The 26,106-nt window shown below is 42.5% G+C and overlaps 1 protein-coding gene across 36 annotated transcripts in view; it reads right to left on the reverse strand.

The window, feature by feature from the left end:
- Positions 1–26,106, reverse strand: part of RAB28 (RAB28, member RAS oncogene family) — a 561,352-nt gene that overhangs the window by 296,351 nt on the left and 238,895 nt on the right. For 10 of the 36 annotated variants that reach the window (XR_014811801.1, XR_014811797.1, XR_014811782.1 and 7 more), the window contains one exon: positions 14,850–14,969. The exons of 22 other annotated variants lie outside the window; for them this stretch is intronic. The gene's annotated coding sequence lies outside the window, so the exon portion shown is untranslated. Of the gene's footprint in view, positions 1–12,870; positions 14,970–26,106 lie in introns of those variants that run through there. 4 more of the 36 variants (XR_014811807.1, XR_002346347.2, XR_014811805.1 and 1 more) reach the window with 1 other exon arrangement.

Genomic DNA, 26,106 nt, shown 5'->3' on the forward strand with positions numbered 1-26,106 from the left:
AGATTTCTGACTCCAACTAAACCAAGTCAACTGTTTACGCCTTTAAAAGAAGAAAATCAGACACCGAAAAGGGAAACTAACCTTTCTCTCACAGAAGCCATAAACAGCATCCAAATGTGGCAGAGAATGAAACCACCGGCCATGTGTTAAAAAGAAATATGATATCATTAGCTAACAGAGACAAGACCCAACCAGGAAACAGACCCCAGTATTAAAATTCTAGCACAGGGGCTTTTGGAAAATAAAAAATAGACACAGAGGGATAGAAAGACTCTATCTAAAAGGATGAAGTCTGGAGAGATAGGATCTATTGAGCCACAGCTGAGAAGGCGGCCTGGATAGAGGTGACCGAAACTGCGAAACAGCCGCCCAAGGAACAGTTATTGGCCACCAACGAGCCATGACACAAAAGAGACTCAAAACTGCTGCTTCAGAGAGAAACAGGGAAAACAAGAATATGACCAGTCAGGGAGTATCATTTCCTCGAAGTGAGGCCCGGCTCCTGGAGAGCCCCTGAGGACGCTGCTGCCTGCACCCTGCCTTAGCTCTGCCACCAAGGAGCCCCCCAGGTACACAGGGGGGCAAGTGACGGAAATGCCTTTAAACCTCTGACTCCTCATCTGTGTAATGAAAGCTGTCTCTCGATTTCATGGAACTGGAAATGAAGGCAGACAAGGCAGCTGGGGACTACAAGCCCTGTCCAAACCGACTTCGTCTTCGGATTGATTGAAAACAATCTGAATGAGAGTGATTACCATTTGATGTTTTGGACACCACAGCCGTCAAGCAACCCTTGGAACTGGCCTCTTTATCTGAGAAGGCCCACTGGGGTCCTATAAATGTAGAAGCAGAGGAACCTGAAGAAGGACGGTACAGGGTGGACTCCTGGTAGGGGTGTTCCTTCTGCCTCTACAAACTGCTTCTCCTCTTGGCAAGAGACAGGGTTCCTTGGGGCAAGACTGCATCTTCTGATTCTTTACATCTCAAACCACATCTAGAACAATGCCAGACACAAAATAGACACTAAGTGTTTGTTACATGGATGAGTGCCTATCCCAGTGTTTCAGTAAACTCCACTGAACAAGGAACACTTGCCCATCCTCAGCATCTAGGAGATGCTGGACCACTAATCTAGGGTGGAGATACTCAGTAAGCATTCCTTCAATACATAAATGAGCAGAACATGACATTAGTCAGGACTGCATGTGTTCACATCTGAAAGGTTTTTCTGACTTCTCTGGCATGGATAGAATAGACAACGCCCACCATAAAGCCCAAATTTAGGTATATATTTGCATATCTATCCAATATCTCAGCATATCCTATATGCACCTACACATGTGCACACTTACACAATAGCACTGTCCCCCAGGCATGAAGGTCAATGGCATCTTTATCCATTAGCTTTATTTTACTATCACTTGATTTGTAGAAATAGCAAAGTTCCAGAGAGCCAAACAGTAAACGAAAAGAACAATTGTTTTTCTACATAGCGGGCTCCATGCTAAGGGCCCTACAGGTAATCCAGCAGGGAATATTTACAACAATCTTGTGAAGTATACACAACTATTACAGATGAAGAACCTGAGACTCAGAGAGGTTAAGAAATTTGCCTAGAGTCACACAGCCCAACCACTGACCTCTATGCTGTAATACTTCTTTCTATGGATTAGAAAACTAATTTGGGGTGGGGTTTTTTTGTTTTGTTTTCTTTTTTGTTTTAAGTTTTACTGAAGTATAGTTGATTTGGAATGTAGTGACCATTTCTGCTGTACAACAAAGGGATTCAGTTAGACATGTACACACATCCATTCTTTTTCAGATTCCTTTCCCATATAGGTCACAGAATATTGGGTCAATTTCCCTGTGTTATACAGAAAACTACTTTAGAACAGCACTTTCCACACTCCTCTATCAGAGAGGGAAGCCACAACAGGCAACTTTCTTTGGCTCCAGCTTATGTTTTTTGCTGCCTTCAGGCTCTGCGTCACCCACCCACCAACCCCTGATGTGTAGTTGTCCTGGCAATTCTGTGCACAGAGACCTAGAAGCTTTTGAGACACAACAGACTATGTCTGGGCTGGCGTGTAGCCACTGGAGGGGAAGCTACAGGTAGGATCCTATTTCCACCATCAGCCATGCAAATAAGCTGATGCTGGCTGCAGATCACGAACCCGCTCACCAGTCGTTTCCTTAATGACTTGCTAAATTTCCTTGCATCCTCCCAGAAAGTCACACTCCTTCAAGGTCCTGTGGCTCTATCCTGCAGCCCACACTGATAGAACCAGGATTCCTGAGCCAAAGCCAAATCCCAGTGCTCAGCCCTTTGTGAGCAGACTTTTATGTCCAGGGTCACACAGAGGCCTTAGCCAGACCTAGATTTGGTGGCCAGGACCCCTCTGAAAGGGGCCTTGAGGGGCTGCAGTGACTGGAGCCCAGTGCCTCTCTTTTAAAATAGACATTGACTAGGGGGAAAAATGCAGACCCTTAAAGTTGAGAATTATGTTTTATTCGGCAGATAAAGGACTTAAGTCTGGAAGGCAGCCTCTCACATACCTCTGAGTGGCTGCTCCCAAGAGGTAAAGGAGGAGCCAGGATAAATAGGAGTCTGCAACATCAAAAATTTACTGTTAATTAAAAAAAACTAGACATCTCGGGTTAATGAATTTAGTGTTTCTCTGTGTCTAAGAAGATGCAAGAATCTGGGCTCACTGAAATCATTCCTTTGATGGAGTTCCCATTTTGGCTCAGTGGGAATTAACCCAACTAGTATCCATGAGGATTCAGGTTCGATCCCTGGCCGCACTCACTGGGTTAAGGATCCAGAGTTAACATGAGCTGCAGTGAAGGTGGCAGACACGGCTCAGTTATGGAGTGGATAGGGCTTCAGCATGAGCTGGCAGCTGCAGCTCTGATCCAACCTCTAGCCTGGGAACTTCCATATGCTGTAGATACGACCCTAAAAAGAAAAAAAAAATTCTTTTGATATGCATCTTGACTATCTCCTCATCCTGAGTCCCTTTGGGGCACACAGTTGGGGGCTATTTGGGGGCTGCTGCAGTGGCTGGTGGTTTGATGGCTGCAACATCCTTTGTTTACTGATATGGTGCACAGAGGAACCTGATTTCCAATGAAATGTCCAATGGAGAAGGCAAACAAGAGTAAAAATGCTGAGGGTGAAGCAGGAGTCGGGGGGTCCAGAAGGTCTTCGTTGCTCCCCAAAGCATTTGCCCCAAATCCCTATAGCTCCTCAGGATGTAGCCGAAATCCTCCTATCTGGTTCACCCATCCCATATCCTTTAGGGATAAGGTATAGGGAGGTCAGAGAACGTACAAAAATCCCAAAGCCAGCCAGGTGTAAAACTCAGAGCTCCCACACTCAACCCAGGCTCGGCCTGTCACACAACACTGCTTCGGCGTCAGAGGTGAAAAAATTCTCTTATGCTGGCTAGTTCTATTTGTCCCATTGCTAATCATCTTGGGCAACAGTGGTCTAAATGCATTCTACTCCCTTCTGAGGAGAACTTCATTTGCAGCCCGGGGAATAACATCATTCAGTATTGCAGAAAAGTGGGAGTGAGGAAGGATGTACTGGGTTTTCACTACGGCATTCTCTAAAAGTAGCAAACATGCAACTCCTTTGCTTGGAAATAAAACATACAAGGTTTACATGTGAGATGTTTCTTGGTCTGAAATGCTCTTCCTCCAGAACCCCCATGCATTGGTGAGGCTCTGGTTTCTGTTCTATTTGACCTCCTCGTCTGTGACGCCACCTGAGGGACATGTCCCAGTGGCAGCTCTCCTTGCAATCCCCTAATTGGGCAGTTGCTTACATTGGTCCCCTTCTATGTAGTGACCTCCCCAAGTGGAGGGATAGTTAGGGTTCAGTGTACCAAGGCAGCACATGAAAGAGCAAATTTTGCACAAATAATGGAACACATTTCTTTAAAAACACTCCAAGTTTCATACATATGCTGCCCACTCTGCAGTCGCATGCTCTTCTATCTCACGGAATACAATTCTAGAACTTTATCAGCCCTGATTCCTAGCTCTGCCACCTTCTGGCTATGTGACCTTAGCTGGGTCACTCACCCTCTATGAACCTGTTGCCTTCTTAATAACATAATTATAATAATCTGTGGAGTCATAGTGAAGACTAGAGATAATGCATATATACTACCTGATTCGTGGGAGGTACCCAGCAAATGGCAGGCAGCATTTTTTTCCACTAGGTGATAAGCTCTTGTTCACAATTTTGTCACCAGCAACCAGCACAGTGCTCAGTAAGTGTTTGCGACAGTAATGATGGCTTAGTGACTGGTTGACTGAACAAACTAATAACAAATGCTCACGTTGCAAGGGACCTTAACAGTTATCCAACATACCTGCCATCCACCTCAGATCAATATGAATTGATGCACTGATGAAAGGTGGCCATTAGGAGTTCAACAGCACATGCTCATTAGCTCACTACTGCCCATGGCTGGGGTAGAATATAATCAGAAAGACAGGCTTAGAAATCTTACCATGGTTTGCCACCCACCCACCTTTCCTTACTCTGGCCTCCCCTGCTGTGGAGCACATAGTAGGTACTCATTCTTTCATCTTTTTAACAAGCACTTCTTATTGGCTGATTTACTGGGTTAAATGAATGCCAGCTTCTCACTGTGTATAGAGGCAGCCCCGTCATTGCAGGGCTTACCTTTCAGCCAGAGACACACATTAAACAATTACTATGAATTATGGAACGGCAATTACAATAAGCACATCGAAAAAGAGGTACAGGGTAGCAGAGAGGGAGGATAACCAAGGAACATTACCACTCCAGTGGCCAGAGATTTGACGGAAGAAGCCTTGGGAGGTGGGATGGGAAGAAAGGAGGGACAAATGTGCTTTTTAAAACACTAGGAAAGTCACCTTTTTTCCTCCCTGAAAAAAAAAAATCACTCTAACACTCTTTGTCACTGATCAATGATTTATTCAAAGATTGGTGAAACATACGGCCAGGCTCAAGTCCTGAGCCTGCTATTTACCCCTTTAGCACAATGGCCCCACTGCCCAAGCTCAGATTCCTTCACCTGGAACACAAAGAGGGGAGAAGTGGCTACTGTTCAGAGTTGCTATGGAAAGCCAATGAGAGGATGCTTCCAAAGCACTTAGCCCAGTGTTATCACAGGGTGAACCATCAGTCAAAAGTGGTATCCTTGTCATTATCATAATTAATGTCCTGCTACTTCATATCCAGGTGAGGAAGTTGAAGTTCAGAGCAGGTAAACCCTTGATTCAGCCATTCAGCTGATTGAAGGCAGAGGTGACATTCAGCTACAAGTCTCCCCTAAGTCGATTCTCTCAACAAAAAGTAATGTTGTTTCACTTTCTTTAGTCTCATAATCAGAAATAAAATGCTAAATAAATCAACACTGATGCTTTTCCTAGTGTTCAGTGATGATCACGTGGAAAATGAGAATGTGAACTCCAGGTTAGAAGAAAAAAATTCGCTTTTTTTTTTAATATTAATGTACAGGTCTTTTGTGCATAACGTTGTGAGCCCAGGACTGCTCTGGAAGCTGGACAAGCATATAAAAAATAAGACAGGGCTCTTTCCTCAGAAGTTACACAGTCTAAGTTGGATTTCTCCACAAAAGGCCAGCAATGTGGAGTCTTTAAGGGTGGGGGAATTAAGAATTGAAGAGAATGTTTTCAAACATTCTCAGATATTTCTGGTCACTGCCTTACAGAAGGAAAAAAAAATTTTTCCTTTGACCAATTCTTCACCTTAGAATTTATCCATATCACGTATCAACAACAACAACAACAACAACAAATGCACAACCTGAAAGTTGAGAGTGAAGTTTTACTTGGGGCAAAATGAGGATTTAAGCCCCGGAGACAACATCTCAGGTAGCTCTGAGTAACTGCTCGGAGGATGCCGAGGGGTAGCTAGGATACATGGGAGTTTTTGCAGCAAAGGACAATAGCAGGAACAAAAGAGGTCTGGGCTCACTGAAATCATTCCTTTGATAAGCACCCCAGCTCTCTGGGCCAGTATCCAGAGGTTTCACAGCCCTTGGAGGTGGCTGCATTTGCAGCTGGCTGCGAAATCCCACCCCGAAGACGCAGGGGTAAATCATAACAGTGTATGTGATAAAGATGAGGGGAGGTGCATGCAGCCAGGCACACATTTTCCAAAAGTGTGTGACTGGTCTTGTGACGGTAACTACTAGTCACAAAGAACAGACATCACCATGAAGAATTTGGTGTTTTTTTCTAGATATGTGCCCAATAATAATTGGGCACATACAGTCTTCTCCTAAAAATATCTATCTGAAGACCTGTTCTTGTAGTTTCTCCAGAGCCCAGAGCACCTCACTCCTGATCTCCACCCTATGCTCCACTCAGGGGGTGCTGCGTATCAGCAGCTGCAGTGGCTTGTGATTTAATCCACGGAGAGGTTGATGGCAAGTGCCCAACCTCAGTGCACACACTAAAACCAACAAAATAATTTCCACTTGGGTGCTAGAAGCATCAGTAGCATTTAAACCTTTAGGATTTCAGGACATTGGCCATCACAGGAACATAATTCCTCTCAACTTAATAATAACCTAGTAATAGAAACTAATTACAGGTAGGTCAAGAAACAGGCATTCCGACCCAAATAAACACCTTCATGTTGGCCAGACTTCCCGAGACCATCACACATTAAGTCTATTCATTGGCCTTTCAAAAACAGTTCTTGAGCCCCTACTAATAATAGCCAGCCTTAATGAGGGCTTACTGTGGCCAGACTCTTATGTAAACTTCATAACATCTCTATGAGGCAGGAACTATTATTATCCCTACTTGACAGATGATAAAACCTGAATCACAGAGACCTCAAGTAATTTCCCCAAGTCTGCACAGCTAGCCTCAGGCTTCTCCTGGGGATTTTGGGGACAGAGTCCCTGCTCTTTGTCACCAGGCTGTATCACTTCTGAGAAGCAAGGGCACTCTGAATGCTGTGGTCACTGACCTTGAAGAATTTATGGTGTCCAGACAGAGTCCGACACATCAAGGATGACAATAAGGATGTGAGGAGCAGGACCCTATGGGACAGACCCCTCCCCCATATCCTCTGCCGTAGCTCCTTTCCGAAGTACACAGATAAAAGTATCTGATACACATTTTCTGAGTTGTTTTACAAATGTGAAACAACTCACCACTCTCAATGAAGACCTTAACTACTCAATGAACAGGAACACCTAGTCCCCAGGCTTCCTGGAGCCTAAGGATGGTAAATGCTAACCCCTACGGCACCACCACCCTGCGATCTCACAATCAGCCAATTATACTATTGTGCAGGAGCTGATCACAACACTCCACCCCACAACATGGCCTTTAAAGATGCTTTACCAGGAGTTCCCATTGTGGCTCAGCAGAAACGAATCCAACTAGTATCCATGAAGATGCAGGTTTGATCCCCGACCTTGCTCAGTGGTTCAGGGATCCATCCAGCATGGCGTGGCTACGGTGCAGGCCATCAGCTGTAGCTCCATTTCGACCCCTATCCTGGGAACTTCCATATGCTGAAGGTGCAGCCCTAAAAAGTGGGAAAAAAAAAATTTTACCAAAAAACGTCGGTTTTAGGGCGGCGCAAGCCACCCACCTCCTTGCATGGCTCTGCAATCAACCTTGCTCTGCTCCGAACTCTAACATTTCAGTTTGTTTGGCCTCACTGTGCATCAGGCACATGAAACAAGGGAGAAAATATTGAGCTCATGGGTAAATGTGCAGTCACAGGACCAGCTCCTCCCCTCACAACACCTCAGTTATCCCCTCAACAACTCAGAGAAATGCAACGGGTTTCCAATAAGGAAAGCAAGGAGAACGTGAAAAGGGCAGGAATGTAGGCATGTCAGATCACCAAACCAAGGTCAAGCTGTGTGTGAAGGTTGTGCGGGATGGAGCCAGAATTCATGCATCCCTCTTGGAATCACGCATGCTTTCCACTTCACCTAGACGTCTACTGTTTTATAGGCCACACGATGATCAGGGGCATCTCTAAGGTGCCCTGGACACAAGTAAGACAATTTTTTGCTCTACTGGGCGAAGATCAGAAAGACTTCAGAGAAAAAACAGGGTCAGGAAGGAGTATTGAGACGCGAGAGACTGAAGAGGAATGTCCCAGACTGGGACCATATCTGCATGTTCACAAAAGCACAGAGATGTGAAAAACTTGGTCACGCCAAGGAGCTGACATGCAAGAGCTGGTGCTGGATAGCTGGAGTGTGAGATAGACGGTGGTGGGGAGGGGCGGGAGATGAGGAGGGAACGGCTGGGGGCCATTTAATGAGGGGCTTTGCATGATTCCCCACTTGCAGTATATATGGGAGGCCTATGAGAGCTGACTCCCAGCTGCTCCTTGTGTTCAAACCTCTGGACCAGAGATATTCATGCATCTGTTTACTGTTTTGCTCTCTTTCATCTAGCTAAGTAACTGTACACAGAAAATATTTTGCTGACTCACTGAAGAGAGCCTCTGTTCAAGCATAATCTTCCAAGATCCTCAAGGACGTGGACTATGTCATTTTTACTTTTATAATCCCAATGCCTTCCATTCTGCCTGCACATGATACATGCTTGATGAAAGATTGCTTAAAAAGTGGTGGAATGGATGGATGGAAGGATGGTTGGATGGATGGATGGATGATGGATGGATGAATGGATGAATTATTGAATTAATTAGTGAGCAAATAAGCAAAGTGATAAATTTATGGTAGGGGTGGCCCTATATGTAGACAGAGTTACTGACAGTGTACATGTTCAATGTCAGTTCCAAATATGTGCCTCTCTCCAGGGTCCCCAGTCACTGGAATTCTGTCACATGAAGCAATGTATTTCATTCTATAGTAAAGAATAAAAGTGCAAATAATTTGAAGAATTCTCCAATGAATTTTGATTGATTGTTGAAAATAGGAACAAGTAGACATGAACTCACACTCAGATGTAAATGATTGGTCCTGGGTCATTTCTTGACAGGGCATTGGGATAGGAAGGGAAGGGAGAGGATGAAGTCTGCGTTTGTTAACTCCTTCCATCCCATCAGAAGCTTCCACTGAGCCTTACTTTACCATTCAAATATTCAATTTCTTTCAAAAACAGGTACCAGCAAAGACCACAGTGGGTCTTGTCTTTTTCATCTATTCCACAACTCACTAACAGAAACAGCCCTCTTTACGAATGAGGCCAGCCTCTGCCTCTCACCGTAATCTGCCCCATCTTTGTCTTCTCACCCCCTCCAGTGCTCTCCTCTCCCGTCTCCCCATCCTCCAAAATCCTGCCTCGTCTTCTCGGCTACCCTCCTAAAATACCCGCTGTTGGAGGAGCAGCACCAAAGCCCAATTTCTCATTCGTTCTTAACTCTTTGTCATAGTCTTGGCTCCTTGGTCTAGATTATAGGAGCCATATTTTTCCAATAGTAATAGTAATAATGATAATAATAATGAAAATGATATCTACATTGGTTGACCAAGTCCCTTTATTCCCAGATTCTGGATTTGGCACACATTATATCTCATTGTAAGAGGTAAAATTTTTCACGCCCATTTTGGAGACTAAGAATCCAAGGATTAGGAATGGTAAAATATCAACCAAAAACTTGCCCCCCACTTGAGTTCCACCTCTTCTATTTCTATTCATCTCTCCTTCCCCTGCTCAGTATAGCTAGTGGATGATAACCATATTTTGATTTATCATTAGACATTATATTTAAAATGGCAGCTCAGGAAGTTCCTGCTGTGGTGCAGTGGGTTAAGAATCCAACTGCAGTGGCTTGAGTCACTGCAGAGGCTCCCTGGCCCTGAGGGTACAATAGGTTAAAGGATACAGTGTTGCCATAGCTGAGGTATAGGTTGCAGCTGTGGATTGGAGTCCATCCCCGGCCCAGGAACTTCCATATGTCACAGGTGCAGCCATAAAAAAAAAAAAAAAAAAAAAAAGGTAGTTCAATTTGTATAAAACCTCCATAAATGCTATTTTATTTTATTTTACTTATTTTTGTCTTTTTGCCTTTTATAGGGCCACTCCCACAGCATATGGAGCTTCCCAGGCTAAGGGTCTAATCGGAGATGTAGCCACTGGCCTACGCCAGAGCCACAGCAATGTGGGATCCAAGCCTCATCTGCAGCCTACACCACAGCTCACGGCAATGCCGGATCCTTAACCCAATGAGTGAGGCCAAGGATGGAACCCAAAACCTATGGTTCCTAGTCGGATTCGTTTCTGCTGCACCACGACAGGAATTCCCATAAGCGCTATTTTATAATGGTTATAGAGTATTCCACAGAATACATATGTATCAGATTTTATTTAACCCTATTATTGGACATGGAGTTTGCAGCTTTGTTTTTAAAATTGTTAAGGAATGGAATTCCCTGGTGGCACAGCGGGTTAAGGATCCGGCATTGTCACTGCTGTGGCTTGGGTCACAGCTGTGGCACAGGTTTGATCCCTGGCCCAGGAACTTCCACATGCACTGGATGTAGTCTAAATAAATAAATAAATACTAAAAATTTTTTAAAATTACAAGGAGCAGTACCGTGAAAAAATTGTTTTTTCTTCCTTTTACATTATTTTTTTATAATAAATTCCTAGGATCAGGATTACTATGACAAAGCATATGAACATTTTATGACTAGAAATACACATTATCAACATGCGACGGCTCTCATCAATGTACACAACTGCCAGCAATACCTACATAATCCCACCAGCAGCAAAGGGCATGATGGTTTTGCCTACTCATAACTAGTGAGGCCAAACATTGTCTGCCAATCTATCTGCTGTGAATTATTTCATCTAGTCTTTTATACATGTACTTCTTGATGCTCTAATTGCATTGTTACTCATTTGCACTCCCTCTTCATAAGATAGTGTACGTTCTGTGCTGGGCATACTGTCTGTGCTGATCTAAATTCATTCAGCTAATTATACTTATTTTGGCAACAAATACTTTGTAATCGCCCATGATTCATCACCATGCTGGCACTGGGGACACCCAAATGAAAAAGACATGACTTCAAGAAACAGAGAGACTACAAAAAAAAGTCTGTGGGATAAACTCTGAATTCTAACTACAAGGTACTTCTTCCTAAAATGGGGAGTTAGAGCATGAAAAGGGGCATGCTTTGGGGGGGCAGCCAGGGAGTGCCCAAAGGCTTTAGAAAAGGCAGAGTTAGAGAGATTCTGGACATCTTCATGGAAGCTACAAGATTTGAGCTGAGCCTGAGGAAGAGTAGGATTTGGGGAAAAGCACAAAAGGGGGTTTCTGGCCAAGACTTGATGTCCAGAGCTGACATTGCACCTGCCAAAGCAGGCTCAGCAAGGAGACGGGTAGCAGGTGCATCTGGAAAAACTTTTCTCTGTGAGGACCCAAGAGACATTTGTTTGTTCACCCAGCAGTTTGGTCACTATCACGGGGGTCCACAAGAATAAGACCCCTAGGTCAAAGATGGACATCTCTTATCTAGGAGTTTCTCCTGGGAAGTCTGCTAAGCTGACAATATCTTTAACCAGCCAGTGAAGAGCATATTAAATTCTGACCCTTAATGCTCTTCCTGTGGCAAATGTATTCTTTCCCCAAAGCCTGGTTGCTTGGGCTCAGGAACAAAAAGGGATTTGTTTGCTAAATCAGAGATATGAGGATAAACTGCCACACCCTCAAAGGCCTTTGTGAAGTGGGGTAAGTCACTCGGAGCTCCTTAACTTACTTCCCTGTTTAATAAGCTCCAGTGAGCTATCCATGATCTGAAGCCAGCAGAGCTTCTCCACCAGATTGGATACATCCAGTTAAATGCTCTTGACTCCCATTTCTCATTAGATTTGTGTGTCTAAATGACAACTTGGGAGTTCTTTTAATCCAGCCTGAGAGTTCTCACTGTGTACCAGGAGGGAACACTTTTTTTTTCCATAATTCTTTATTAAGTAAGTTAATCAATTTTTACAAAGCTCCAAGGAATCCCAGTAGGCTTGTCCTTGAACCACACTTTGTAAGCTGCCAGCCTTAGTTCCTCAAAACAAATTTTACCCCTTTGAGTCCCTCAGGTCCATTTTATCACAACAAGTGTGTTCAGCTCCTTTCTTGCAGTCTCCCTCTGACATGCCTGGAGCCCCAGGGGAGAATGTAGCTACATTATGGGTCCCAGGAGAAGACAACACTCTCGTCTTATTCAAACATCTCAGAAAACTGAACATCAGAGTTTTGTGGTCGCCCAACGTCCCACAGGCAATACAGAAGCAGCGGCTGGGACAAAAGACCCAGGTTTCCTAACTCCCACTGCATTGCACCACCCCACACGCCGTCCTCTCTCCCTTAGCTGCAAATCTGACCCGGTGTAAGAAAGAAGGAATGAGTCCTGCTAATAGGAAGGAAAATTTTATTCAAACGGGGCCGACAAAATGAAGAGGAGGATCACAGGTGGAAAGGGGAAGAAATGCAAATCCTTGCCATCACAGTCAATTGTAGAATGGGTACCCCAGTAATGGAGAGATCCAGGTGGCCCCCATCTCTGCAACTCCTGGACGTCTGTCCAGGACCCTGCCAATCCCAGGGCGCCACAGGCAAACCACTGCAACTGTGGCCAGCACAACCAACCACATTCGACCCTGACATGGGTCTGAACACATGCACCAGAACGGAAAGAAAGAATGCCAAGGGGGCAGGCGAAGGAAAAAGAGAGGCCCCATTGCAGAGCGGGGGGAGGCCAGTTAGCAAATTAGCCAAGAGTGTGACGGACACAAGAAAACATAATAGACACGAAAACCTGGCAGAAAAAAAGAAATGGTAAAGAAAAGCAAGTTGGTGAAAAATAAACGTCATTCAAAAACACAACAAAACATTTTTTAAAAGTTTATTTTACCTAGAATTAATGACAGGAAAACCCCATAAACGTGGCGCAAAATGTTTAATGCCCCATTGAGTGCCAACATTATGCCATTCATCTGTCCTTGCAGGTGTATTATTTCTAGTCCCCAGGATGAAAAGAAAAGTTGCTTTCCACATCTTTTATAGTACTTAAAAATACATATTTCCAGAGCTTTATTGCCAAAGGTCCTGCTTTCTTCCAGAACCCACAATAACTAATCATGTTACTGCCACCAAGTCTAGGAATTGGAATTAACAGTTGGTGGGAGGGCTTGCTTCCATCCTATGAGTGATCTTTGCTTTAACGACCCTTAAAGTTAGTGATTTCTCCTAAATATTTATTTCTCCCTAAGGGAAAGATTTCTCTAAGAACTTTCTCTATGCCCTAAATATTCACAATTCTCAATTTGTTTTTCTTCTATTTGTCCACTTAGAGTTTTTGCTGGAATCAATTTTATTAATTTCCTTCTGAAAATTAGCAAGTCAGAGTAAATCACCAGGAGCTTTTTCCTCTCTACTATGTAAATCAGCCTGCCTCCAATTTCTGGATGTTTCTTTCAACCCCAAGTCACCAAGGCCTAGATTTACCTAGTTTTCCTCCAAGACTTCTCTTCAAATAAAAAAAAAAAAAAATGGAAAGATGAGAGAGATAGAGGCACAGAGAGAAGGATGATGGAAGGAATAAAGAAAAGGAGAGAGGGAGGGAGAAGGGAGGGAGGAAAGTTTTAAGGTTTTAAACTCAACTTTAAAAATAGAGCATTTTCATGAGGTCCTACTGTACAGCACAGGCAACTATATCCAGTCTCTTGGGATAGACCATGATGGAAGATACTATGAGAAAAAGATGCCATACATACATATGCCTGGGTCACTTTGCTGTACAGCAGAAATTGGCTCAACATTATAAATCAACTATACTTTAATAAAAAATAAAAAAGAATTCATAGAAAAAATTAAAATATTGCATTTTCAACATTGCCTTCAATGGCTATGCTTCTATCATTTTTCTAAAAAGATTCCCGTTTAGGTTCAGAAGACTTCTTTTATAATTAAAGACATTACGTGGGGGGATGAACTGAGGGGTTGGGATGGAAATGCTATAAAATTTGGTTGTGATGATTGTTGTACACATATAAATGTAATAAAATTCATTAAGTAATTTTAAAAATAATAATAATTAAAGACATTACCCAACATTCTCCGGGTCTGTCTTGTCTACTATCAAGTTGACTCTTAGGCAAAAATGTGTGTAGTGTTGTCAGCCTTCCTCAAGGATTCCTTCCTTTTAAAATGACTGGATTAATTAAACCACCATTAAAGTTAGATTTCAAACTCCTGCAGCAACTACTAGATCTATGGTTCCACAAGCATAAGTAGGTCATTTAAACTTTCTGCTTTGACCAAACTCCTGCTCTGCAAAAACGAAAGTGCTAGGCCAGATTATCTCTAAGATCCTTGTAAAGGGTCCTACACACACCTGTAGACTGTTTCTCAACTGAGGGAATTTCTTTTGACTTTATGAGAACACAATATTATTCATCAATTATCCAGGGACTCCACCTCACAATTTTAAAAGTAATAAAAATAAAATAAAATAGAATAATAAAGGCCTGACTAGTCTCCGAATCTGTTTCCAGAACCCCAAGCCTGGAGATGCACTTTAGGTGGCTTTAGGTGTTCTCATTGGCTGTTCTGGTGGCAGCCGGCTTGTTAACTGACTTTTATCGCTTGTTTTCACAACAACCTTGAGACTCTTTAGCGCAAATTGCAATGGCAAAGCATGTTATCCAACTGGCAGTTAGGAAGTCCAGATCTCTGGCCCCAGAGGGAAGGCCAACTCCTTAATTCCAGCCTGATGATGGGAAAAGAGTCATCAGGAGGTTAAGTGACTTATGCAATTGGACGGAGCCAGCCGGCCTCCGCGGCAGGATTCTGGACTCAGAGAACTTGCCTCTTCGGACAGCGTTCAATTCTCCCAGCCGCACTTCTTCCCTGAATGCTTTTTAATCTGGCAGGATCCACAAATGAAGGAAATTGTGGTTTTCACATCAGGATCGAGATGATTTTTCCACTGTGAATAATAAAAGCAGAGTAACCCATTCGTAGCTTCAAAATCTTCCCCTTCCAGCCCGCATTGTTTATTCCTAAGGCTTTCAACAGCTTCTACTTCAAGATGTCAGTTTTGTACGTGTTTGCATAATTCTGCATTTTATTTCGGGATTCTCTGTCATAACCATTCATTTCCCCCCCACCGACTAAGTTGTTGAAAAAGAAAACTGTGTTTCGAGGCCAGTTCAATCCTACAATTTAAAAGCTGGCAGGATCCGTCTTCCTTTTTTCCCCTGGGAGGATTAATTTGCTTCTTTTTTATTCTCGAAGTTTTATGATTCCAAATAAAGGATATAACGGTGCCATTGAGAGTTGGGGAAATGTGGAAGATAAATAGCCTATGTGGGAACTGCTTGAAATGAGAATCCAAGTTTTGGAGAAGGAGGTGGGGAGAGTGGAGACGTTTTTTATCATGTGAGTGTGGCCTGTTAATGATAAAGGAAATTTCCTCCTTCTAATGAGTCTTGCCTTTATAGACTGAAGTGCCGGCGAATGGTTCCATTTGTATCATAAATGTAAAGAAGCTGAAATTGTACTCCCAAGAATGCAATACATTTAATTCCGAAGTTGGGGGAGCAGCTGTTAAAAATGGACTCTTTTTTTTTTCTGGGACCTGCAACAGGCGTCTGGGCTTTTAATCTTGATTTCTTTGCCTGAATGCTGAAACTGTGTAAGAAACATGGTAAAGTCATCTGCAGGAAACTAATTGACCAAGGGAAGTAATTTGAATAAATCCTTTTGGTGGGTTCACCTTAATTAGCTCCCAACTTGGTGGGAGCCATCTGGGTGATGATCCATTAATCCCATTATTTCAAGAGCCCAATTCATCATCAAAGAACTTTTCTTAAGGGCCCTTTGGAATTTTACAAAATAAATTGGGCAAATGTTATTAACCTCCAGGAGCTTATAATGAAGGTCAATGCAATAGACATTTATTGACTAGGCACTGTGTGCAAAGCACTGTGAAGCAGCAGGGCCAGCTAGGGCATGATTCCTACCCTGATGGAGTGCAAGGCAGTGGGGGAGCAAGACTGTGTCCCTTCATTACTCTGCAGTCACACTGTGAGTCTAGAACTCCAGGAGGGAAATGTGCTTCAAACATTTCACAGCACAGGCTACATCTGAATTGGTCCTAAAACAATAAGCCACACAACCCTGATTTAATGCCATCTGTCACAAGACACCATTAAATACACACTCTTAGCATCCTCCCCCTTCACTGAATTAAATCTGCTACTGAGTCCAAGTTCATACTGCTCGCCACACGGCATGTCAATACAGGAGTTGTTAGGGCAAGGAACGGTGACTTATTCAGAAAGCCAGCAGACTGAGAAGGTGATGGACTAATGTCCCAAAGAACCAGCTTACCAGAGTTAGAATTCAGGCTTCTTTTATACTAAAAGGGGACTGGGTGTGGCTGGTTGTTGCACATTCATCAGTGTCAGAAAACTTTGTTCTTGCAGCTGTTTTTGGAGGACAGGTCACGATGTTCCTATAAACCTCCAACAAGACAAATGACTCTCTGTTCTGTAAATGTTTGTTTCTACGTGAATGGGAAAACATTATATCATTTAAGGTCAGGGCCTTGAGAATGGGCTATCCTATATATTTCAGGCTACAGGCAACATTCTTACCTTGTAGCAAAAACAATAAAAGGCAAAGGTTAAAGCAAAAGATAAAGACCCAAGGAGTTCCCACTGTAGCATGAAGGGATCGGTGGCATCTCTACAGTGCCAGGATGCAGGTTCATTTTCAGCCCAGTGTGTTAAAAGGATCCAGTGTTGTTGATGCAGCTGTGGCATAAGTTGTAACTGTGGCTTGGATCTGATCCTTGGCCCAGGAACTTCATAGGCCATGGGGCAACCAAAAAAAATTAAAAAAAAAAAAAAAGAAAGAAAAAATCCAATATGGAGTCAGATTTGTTTTCCCCTATTACAAATCCATTTCCTGACCCTTGACCTACAGAGCCCCAGGACCCTGGACCCTCCCTAGTTCTTTGACCAGATTTCCTATACATCTCCTTGGCTCATACCCTTCCTGCCTGCCAGGCCTCCTCGAGCTTCTCAACCAATCCAACATCTGTCACCTCTCCACATGGACCATTTGCTTCTAAACCACATGGGTGCCCCTCCCTGGTACCATCTCAGCTCAGGGCTCCCTTCCGTGCCACTCACCTTACGTCAGATCTCCTCTTCACCACCACTGTCGCTCTCTCCATAGCATTTATCGCACATTATCATCATTACAAATTGATTTATTATCTGTTTTTCTCCTTGCCCTACCCTACAGTGTCAGCTCCACAAAAAGAAGGAATTTTCTGAGGTGTTTACAGCAATATTTCCTGTACCAGGGCAGTGCCAGGCTTAATCTTTGGTGAATCAATCAATCAATCAATCAATGGAAATGAAAAGATTAAAGCTAGTCATCACCAGCATGGTGGGAGATGGGGAGCAGAAAGAGAGAGGTAAAGTTTAGGTGGGAGAGTGTAGGGGGGCTGGCAGGGAGCTAACAGAAATATGACTTAGTAGAGGCCACAAAAGCCACAATTTATGCTCCAAATGTTTAGTGACTTGGCTTCTAAGAATCAAAGTTCAAGATGGTAAGGAATTTGGGGTCTCTGTCTCCCCTCCACATCCCTCCAAATGTACACTGTTGATAAAGTCCATGCATCTCATTGTTATCTTCCTTACGTGACCAATAAATATTTGCTGAAATGTTTTTCCCTCCAGCAATGGATCCCCCTTCTCTATTGCTAGGTTTTACAATCTTCTCGCTGGGGAAAGACTTTCCACAGAAACGGAAAGCCCTGAAAAGAACCACTTGTTTCTTCCTAAGCATGAGCGAGAGAGGCTATAACTTTAAAATGTGTGGTTTCTGTCCTGTGCACTGTGGTGGACAAGCCCATCTTTAAATGTATCCAAAAATGTCATCTGTCACATTTAAGGGCAGACAGCGAGCCCAGGCCGCCCCACAAAGGTGGGCGCGTTATCAGAAGGCCATCGCAGAGCACTTAATGGACCTCCACTCCTAAATAAACACGGCGGGGGGATGCTGGGGGCCGCCTTACGTCCTGGTTGTTTGTGTGTTCCTGTCAGGCTAGTCAATTTCATTGCCCTGCGCTGTTACATGTACTCCTCGGAATATGAGATTGCACAGATCTGCCTTCCTGGGCACTGGTGGCTAAAATGGGAACAGCTTAATGAATCGCAAGTCAGATTCTGTATATAAAGTCCACATCACAAGGGCATGGTAGGGCCTCTGCTCAGCGCAGGAAGATTTATCTTTCCTGGGTTAGACCATGACCCCGTGGCCCCTCACCCGCCTTTCACACCAATAACAATGTTATCTCGCTCCCTAAAGGGTCCACAGGATCTTATTTGAGGGCCTTTAAAATCTGGAGCCAGATTATTCTTCAAGTGTCTAAATGATGTTTTAATTGCATGTGTCACAAGGAGGTGCCACTTTAACTCTTTCAGGGGAAAGTGAACAATTTCACAAAGACTGCTGAATTAGGAAGAATGCAGGGTCATTGTCTTTGACATCCAAGTCCAAATGCCTGGCTGGCCCAAGAGCACTATATTCATATCACCATTGTCCCTCAGCCAGGTGAGCTCAGACAGGTGTAAAAGTGAGTCTGCATTTAGGGCAGCCCTTCCCCCACAGGTTGCCTCCCAGCCACCCCGGGGTGCCTACCACTCCATCCTTATAGGTCTTTACTTTGGGGCAAATCTTTGTGCTCCTCTCCTGCCTAGAAAATAAAAGTACACCTGAAGGGAGTCATCTGTCATTACAACTTAATGTGAATAAACCTTCCAAGTTTTAGCTGTCAGAAGGTGTGAACCAGAATCTGAAACATCCTTCGAATCCAGGGAGCCTGAGTCCATGAGAACGTTTCAATGTCCCTTGTTCATCATCTTTCTGTCTGCAGCCAAGCCCCTCTCTATCCCCCTAGAACTGCCATAACAACTTCTTAATGGGTTTTGCCACAAGCATGTTAGACTTCCCAATCTTTCTACTTGGGTCCACACTATTCTGTCCAGCAGGAAAGAAGGCCTCCTCCCCATTTCCAGCTCCCTAACTTTCCACCCCAAAGATTCCTCACTTCCTGGGGGGCTTCCTATTTAGTGGAGATTCTCTTCAGAGTCTCTTAAATTAGGAAGTAGAAGAGTGGCCCACTTCTGGTGGGAATCCTGAATGCTAATATCCATAATTTTAAGCCTTGGAAGTTAGGGGGTCTTTTATTTCCCTTGATGAGATCTGCCTGGGAATTCCTTCCCCTTGTCCCTTCTCTCCATGGAAGGTGTGCAATTCCTAGTATAAAAGGGGATACTTCCCAGGTATAAGAGAATCAAGATGCCTGTGTTTCAAGCCTAATGTCTCTTTGTGTCCATTTCTTAGAGAGCAATATTTCTCTGCTTACGGCAAACACAAGAGTATAAGCACATAGTAAAAAGCATCTGACCCTCAGCTTCCATCAAGGAGTTAAAAGGCAATGGTGTGGACTGAGGTTTACTAGAGAGCCCTTTCCCTTTTAAACCGAGCAGACACCATTCAGTGCCAGCTAATTCATTCCAAATCGGAAAGGAAAAGTTGAAGAAGCTCCCAAACCAATCTTTAGGAGAAATATCCTGATTTACAGATGTCAATTTAAATCTAAAGAAAACAAAACAAAAACAATACAGGTCAACGTGAAGCTGTGCCTTAGACAAGCATTAGGATACAAATTAGTTATTTCCTAAAATATATTTTATGATGCTACCTATTTCTTAGACGTCTTGGGCTCCATGGTCCTATAAGTATAGGAAAGAGTGATGTAAATAATGCGAAAAAAAGGTCTCATCTCAATCTCTAATTTATACTAATGTGCACTGTGAGTTTCTGAGAGGAAGATGTAGGTAAGTTTTCCTAAATATCGATGAGCATGAGATCTTTTCTTCTGGGACCATCTCGAGGGAACTCAGAGCCACAGAACAAGCTCGTGGGGGAGCTGGCCCACGAAACGGGATCTCAGAGGCTGCCCAGGCTACTCAAAGAGCTGACCTCAGGCCAAGGACACAAAAGAAGTCTTTGTGGTCCACACAGTCCCAGTCCAGCACCCCGGGCGACAATACAGAACTGTGGGGATAAAGCCCTCGCTAGTAATAAAGTGTCTGTTTGCTAGGCCTTGCAATCTGTCTCCTTTGGAGGGCTCACATTTGACCCCAGTGGGTCTTTTCTTCTTATCACTACAAACTCTAGGTGCAGGGAAAACAGAGATACAAAGACACACACACACACACACACACACACACACACACATCTGCTAGCAACACTTCAAGTTTTGGAGGAAGGCAGAAGTGCAGACGGAAAATGCAGAAATAAGACAATTGCTTTAACCAAGGTTTGTGCCACAGGAAGGAAGGAGGAGACCCCAGGCTTGAGAATCAAGAAAGACTTCAAGAGCTTGCCAGATGGATGGTCCAGGGTAACGGAATTCCAGACAAAGAAATGCCAATATACACACCAGTGCTTCTCAACGAGGGTCAATCTTGCTCCCTCAAGGGGGACATATGTTTTACAAAGTCTATATACATTTGTAATTGTCACAGTGGGTAGAGGTGGGCTTGATAATGGCATCTAGTGGATAGAGGCCAGGGATGCTGCTATAAACAGAGAGCAGCCTCAACAGCAAAGATGTATCTGTCCCAAAAGTGTTGCGGAAGGTATATGTGTCTTTACATCTCTGTTTTCCCTGCACCTAATGTCCCAAATGTCATTCCTGCCAAGGATGAGAAGTCCTGCCATAGGCAAAGCACAGAGATGTGAGAACAGATTAACCTGGGGGTCTGTAAGCATCTGGTGGTACTCAGGGCTGGTAGACACTTAGCTCCCTCTCCCTCCACTCCCGGGTTAGAAACTCCTCAAAGACACTGGCTTGTCTTGTTGGTCTTTATATTTCCAGGATCTAGACTATGAAAAACATAAGATGAATGAATGAGGAGTTCCCATTGTGGCTCAGTGGGTTAAGAACCCAATGTTTTCTCTGTGAGGATGTGCGTTTGATCCCTGGCCTCACTCACTGGGTTAAGAAGCTGGTGTTGCCACATGCTGTGGTGTAGATCACAGATGCTGCTTAGATCTGGCGTTGCTATGGCTGTGGCACAGGCCCACAGGTGTAGCACTGATTTGATCCCTGGCCCAGAAACTTCCATATGCTGCTGGTGTGGCCATAAAAAGAAAAAATAATAATAAAATCAATGCATGAAATTGGTTTCCCAAGAAGCTATGGCGAGAACAATAATGGGAGAAAACAGGTGTATTAAGTTCCTAGAGCAGCCATAAGAAATTACCACAACTTGGTGGCTAAAAACAGAAGAAATGTATTTTCTCACAGTTCTGGGGGTCCGAAGTCTAAAATCAGGATGTTGGAAGAATTTGTTCCTTCTGGAGGTGCTGAGGAAGAATTCTTCCCTTTCTCTCTTCCAGTGTTCCTTGGCTTATGGGAGTATAACTCCAACCTCTATCTCCATCTTCCTAAGAGTCTTCTTTTGGCATCTCTTCTGTGTCTGTGCCTCCTCCTCTTCTTTCTCTTATAAGGACATGTGTCTCTTATAAAACACATGTCCTTATAAGAGAAAGGATTGAGGGTTCACTCAGTGAATCCAGGATGATCTCATTTTGAGATCCTTGAATTCACTACCTCTGCAAAGACCATTTTCCCAAATCAAGTCACATTCACAGATACTGGGAGTTAGGACTTGAATGTATTTTTGGGGGGTCCACTGTGTGTGGAAGGTAGGCTGGGAAGTAGGCACAGGAAAGAAAGAATGGATCCTTCACTGCAGCCAGCATTTCTCCAAGACTTTTGGCCACTTCAGGTTCTCAATAAGTAAGACAGCAAGATAAAATAGTAGGGATGTTTCATTTTGAAGTCTAAAATATGTATGTGCAGAAAACATGGGTACAAAATATTTTCAATGCTAAAAGAGCCTGTCAAGAAGAAAGATGGGGGGAGTCAACAAAACTCCACCAAATTCACATGATACCCCTAGATTTCGAGACTCTGAGATCTGCTCTGGGCAAAGATTTCCCCCCATGCTGTTGGTGGAAAGCCTCATTTTCCTGGGAGCAGAGAGGAAAACTTGAGAAGGTCTCTGCCAAGCTCCCGAAAACTTGAGAAGCTCTCTGCCAAGCTCCCGATGCCACAAGGAACACTGGGTCTCTGTTTCAAATTTGGCCCCGTCACCCTAAATTATCCCCACTTCTTGTCTTGACACAACCTCGAAAAAGCTGCTGCTCAGGCATGGACGCATCAAAGCTGCATGGAGGCGAGAGGGGCATATTTTAAAATGACAGATCTGAGAAGCAAGGCCTCGACCCTCTAAATGAATATATTATTTTAAAGATGGAAATGACTCCTGGAATACCCTGTAATCCAACATTTCTCAATAAATCTCATGTAATAAATTCTCCGCAGGTCTGAAGACCTGGTCCTGGGAAAAGCAAGTGCATCTTGGAGCCGTACTGAAGGGAGAATTAAAATAAGTGCCCGCCGAGGGCAAAAGACCAAGGATGCCTTTGAAGGTGACTCCAAGATCACGTCACCAGAGCAAGCATGATTTTAGAAGAGGGGAGATGAATGGCCGATTTAACTGAGCTGCCCTCAGACCTCTAGTTGGTAGAGATGGATTCTCTCATTTTACACAAATGTGCTGGTTCTTTGTCCCTCTGAAAGACAGGACGCTGGTTGGGAAGGTGTCCCACTGAACAGCTTTCAATGTAATAATACTTAATGCTCTTTTTTGAAACAGTTTCCTCTTTTTCTGAATATTTTCATGGGACTGTAACCCATTTGTACATAAAATTGGTTGAAAGTGACATGTTGAAAACTCCGACAAACACTGCAGCGCACTCGATTTTCAAGGAATATAAAATTGGGCTCTGTCTGACACCTTGAGTGCGCTTGTGAAAACAGAATGTCACATCTCAAAGGGTTATTCTTGATAGTTTAAAAAAATAAAATAAAATAAACAGAACTCTCTAGGCAAACAGCCCCTTTGTACTCCGGTTTCCATGGAAACGCTGGCAATTGTATTTTTCATGGCATGGTCTTTTTCACTTGGTTTTTCGAAGTCTGGCTTAGGCAGCTGACTTAGTGACCCTCAGAATTCAGGAAATAATCTTTATCAAGGCAGCATATGATGTTTAGACAGATCCTAAAGATGATACCCTTACTATAAACCTAGTCAAAATAAAGAAGATGTATAATGGCTAAGTTGGAGGAAGTATACCTCATTTTGTCCTGAGAAATGCTGTTATGATAATCCGTCTTATCCATTGTCCCTATTTGAAAATTCCTGGATTTAGGGAAGCAAATGTAATATTTGGAATCTTCCTTACAGAATTCCCAGTAAAATGTTTTGATAATCCTCTCTCCGGGATGTGGAGCTTAACACTGCTCCCCCCACACACACACCAACCTTGAGAGTTACTGGACTCAATGACTCACTTCTAGAGAATGGATTATAGAGAAGAACAATCACTTTATAATGAGGACAACTGGTGAACACCATCTTAACCAAGTGTCAGGGTTAACATCCTCAATGGTAGGTCAGTGGATCCCATGTCTTCCCTGACGTGACATGATTAGAAGGGCATTTTCTCTGTAGAATTCTTCTCCCAAACACAAAACCCTAATCTAATGATGGAATTAAAAAAAAAAAAAAAAAAACATGGGACAAATCCCAACTGAGGAACATTCTACAAAACACTTGACTAATAATCTTCAAACCTATAAAGAGCATAAAGAACAAGAGAAACAACAGATGGTCATAAATCAAAGGAGACTAAGCAGATTTGATGACTAAATAAAGTTGATTTCCTGGATTCCGTAATATGGAAAAAGACACCCTGGGAGAACTGGTAAACCCCAAATAAAATCTATAGGTTAGTGAGTAGCATTGTACCATAGTGAATTACTCAGTTTTGACAAATGTACCATGCTGACCTGTTAGAGAAATAGAAAAATGGGTGTGGGGCATATGGGAACTTTCTGTACTACCTTTGCAAACTTCTTGCAAAATTATTTTGTAATTAAAAGGTACATATTAAAAATAGAATACCTTAGCACATTTTCAATGTTAAAAATAAAATAACAAAATGAAAAATAAGAGAAAGTGCAATCCTTTTGTGTCCCAAGGTATACTCATTTCAAGATGACAATACTGAGATAGGATTAGAAAAGTGCAAAATCAAAATAAAGATAGAAACAATACAACTGGACACAAGGGTCTAAATCTTAAAGGGAAAAAAAATCAGAGTTAAAAAATAATCAAAAACCAATAGGCATATTGTTTCCCATTGCCCAGGATATGGGTCCTTAAACTGTGACTGGAATCATAATCTTTGAAGAAACTCTGTAAAAACTCAAATTCCTGAGTCCCACCTTCTTGACTATAAATCAGTAGATATAAGATCCAGTCACTCACTTTTCACAGATACATCATTGCCTCTCTGTGGCAAAGCACACAAACTCTGGAAGAAGTGGAATCTCTTTCCATTATTTTTGAATCTTGCCAGTAATGAGCTTTAACCAACAGAATGAAGCATCAGTTACTCTACATAAGTGCAATGATTAATTTGTTGTGTCAGTTTAACTGGGCTATCAAGCACCCAGACAATTAATTAAACATAACTCCATAAAGATGTTACTGGATGAGATTAACATTTGAATTTGTAAACTGAGCAAAGCAGACTGCCCTCCCTAACATGGGTGGGCCTTATCTAATCAGTTGAAGACATGAATAAAACAAAACTGCTGATCTTCCCATGAGTTTTTTTCTTCCCACCTCTATGTTTATCATCCTTTTGAATTTAATACAGAGGGAGTTTTTTAATTATCTTTTTGTATATTCTCTGTTAGTGTGGAAGGGAGCATATTAGAGAGCACACTAATCTGTTTTTAAATTGAGATATGATTGACATTGTGTAAGTTTAAGTTGTATGTGATGACATTTAACACATTTAAATATCACATTATGATGGAGTTCCTGTCATGGCTCAGTGGTTAATGAATCCGACTAGGAACCATGAGATGTGGGTTCAATCCCTAGTCTGCTCAGTGAGATAAGGATGAGGCATTACCTTGAGCTGTGGTGTAGGTCACAAATGCAGCTCGATCCTCATTGCTATGGCTGTGGCGTAGGCCAGCAAGTACAGCTCTGACTAGACCCCTAGCCTGGAAACTTCCACATGCCACAGGTGTGGCCCTAGAAAAGACAAAAATAAATAAATAAATAAATAAATAATACATAAATACATAAATATTACATTATGTTTAGCACCATAGCATTAGCTTACACTTCTATACATCACATAATTATCATTTCTTTTTTGTGGTTAAAAACAATTAACATTTATTTATTAAGGATTTCAAAACTTTATAAAAATTTTTGAAATCTTTTTCCACTACATTATTTTTATTTAAATTTATTTCCATGTAGAAATTTTAAATATGTTGTGAAATTAGTTTTCTTTTCTTTTCTTTTCTTTTTTTAGGTATGAAATGGATTTATTTAGAGAAATACGTATTCCATAGATAGAATATGGTCCATCTCAAAAAGCCTGAGAGGGTCAAATTAGTTTTCTTGTATGTTTGTAATTCTTATCATGTTCTATGGTCAGAAAAGTATTACACATCTGGAGATTAGAGAATTACCTACATTTCTTCCTAGTTTTTTTGAAGTTTCACAAATTTATGAACAGGTACTCTCTCTGGAGTTTACTCCTTAGAAGTCCCCTCTTTCATCCCAGAAAGCCAGTCCCCATGGTATTAAAGGCCTATTTTTTTAATCCAATATGTTGAAAAAAATTTAATTGAACTCTAAAGTACTGTTTAAAGATAAAAATTATATAACTCATCCTAACATCAAGTTTCCTTTCTTAAGAACAATTAAAAACTAAAACGACCTCATAAATGTTAGCAGGTAGCCCCTAAATAAAATATTTGAAATCCAAAAAAATACTTAAGGAAACTCAGATCTACTGCTCAGTATCTATGTGATCTTGGTTAGGTTCTTAACTTTCCTGTGCCTCAGCTTCCACCTCTACAAAAGGGTAAT

Source organism: Sus scrofa, chromosome 8 (assembly GCF_054392235.1).
Source record: "Sus scrofa isolate SSC_HxYL_T2T_F1_AM1 chromosome 8, Sscrofa_HxYL_maternal_Yorkshire_Landrace_v2.0, whole genome shotgun sequence".
Taxonomy (NCBI): Eukaryota; Metazoa; Chordata; class Mammalia; order Artiodactyla; family Suidae; genus Sus; species Sus scrofa.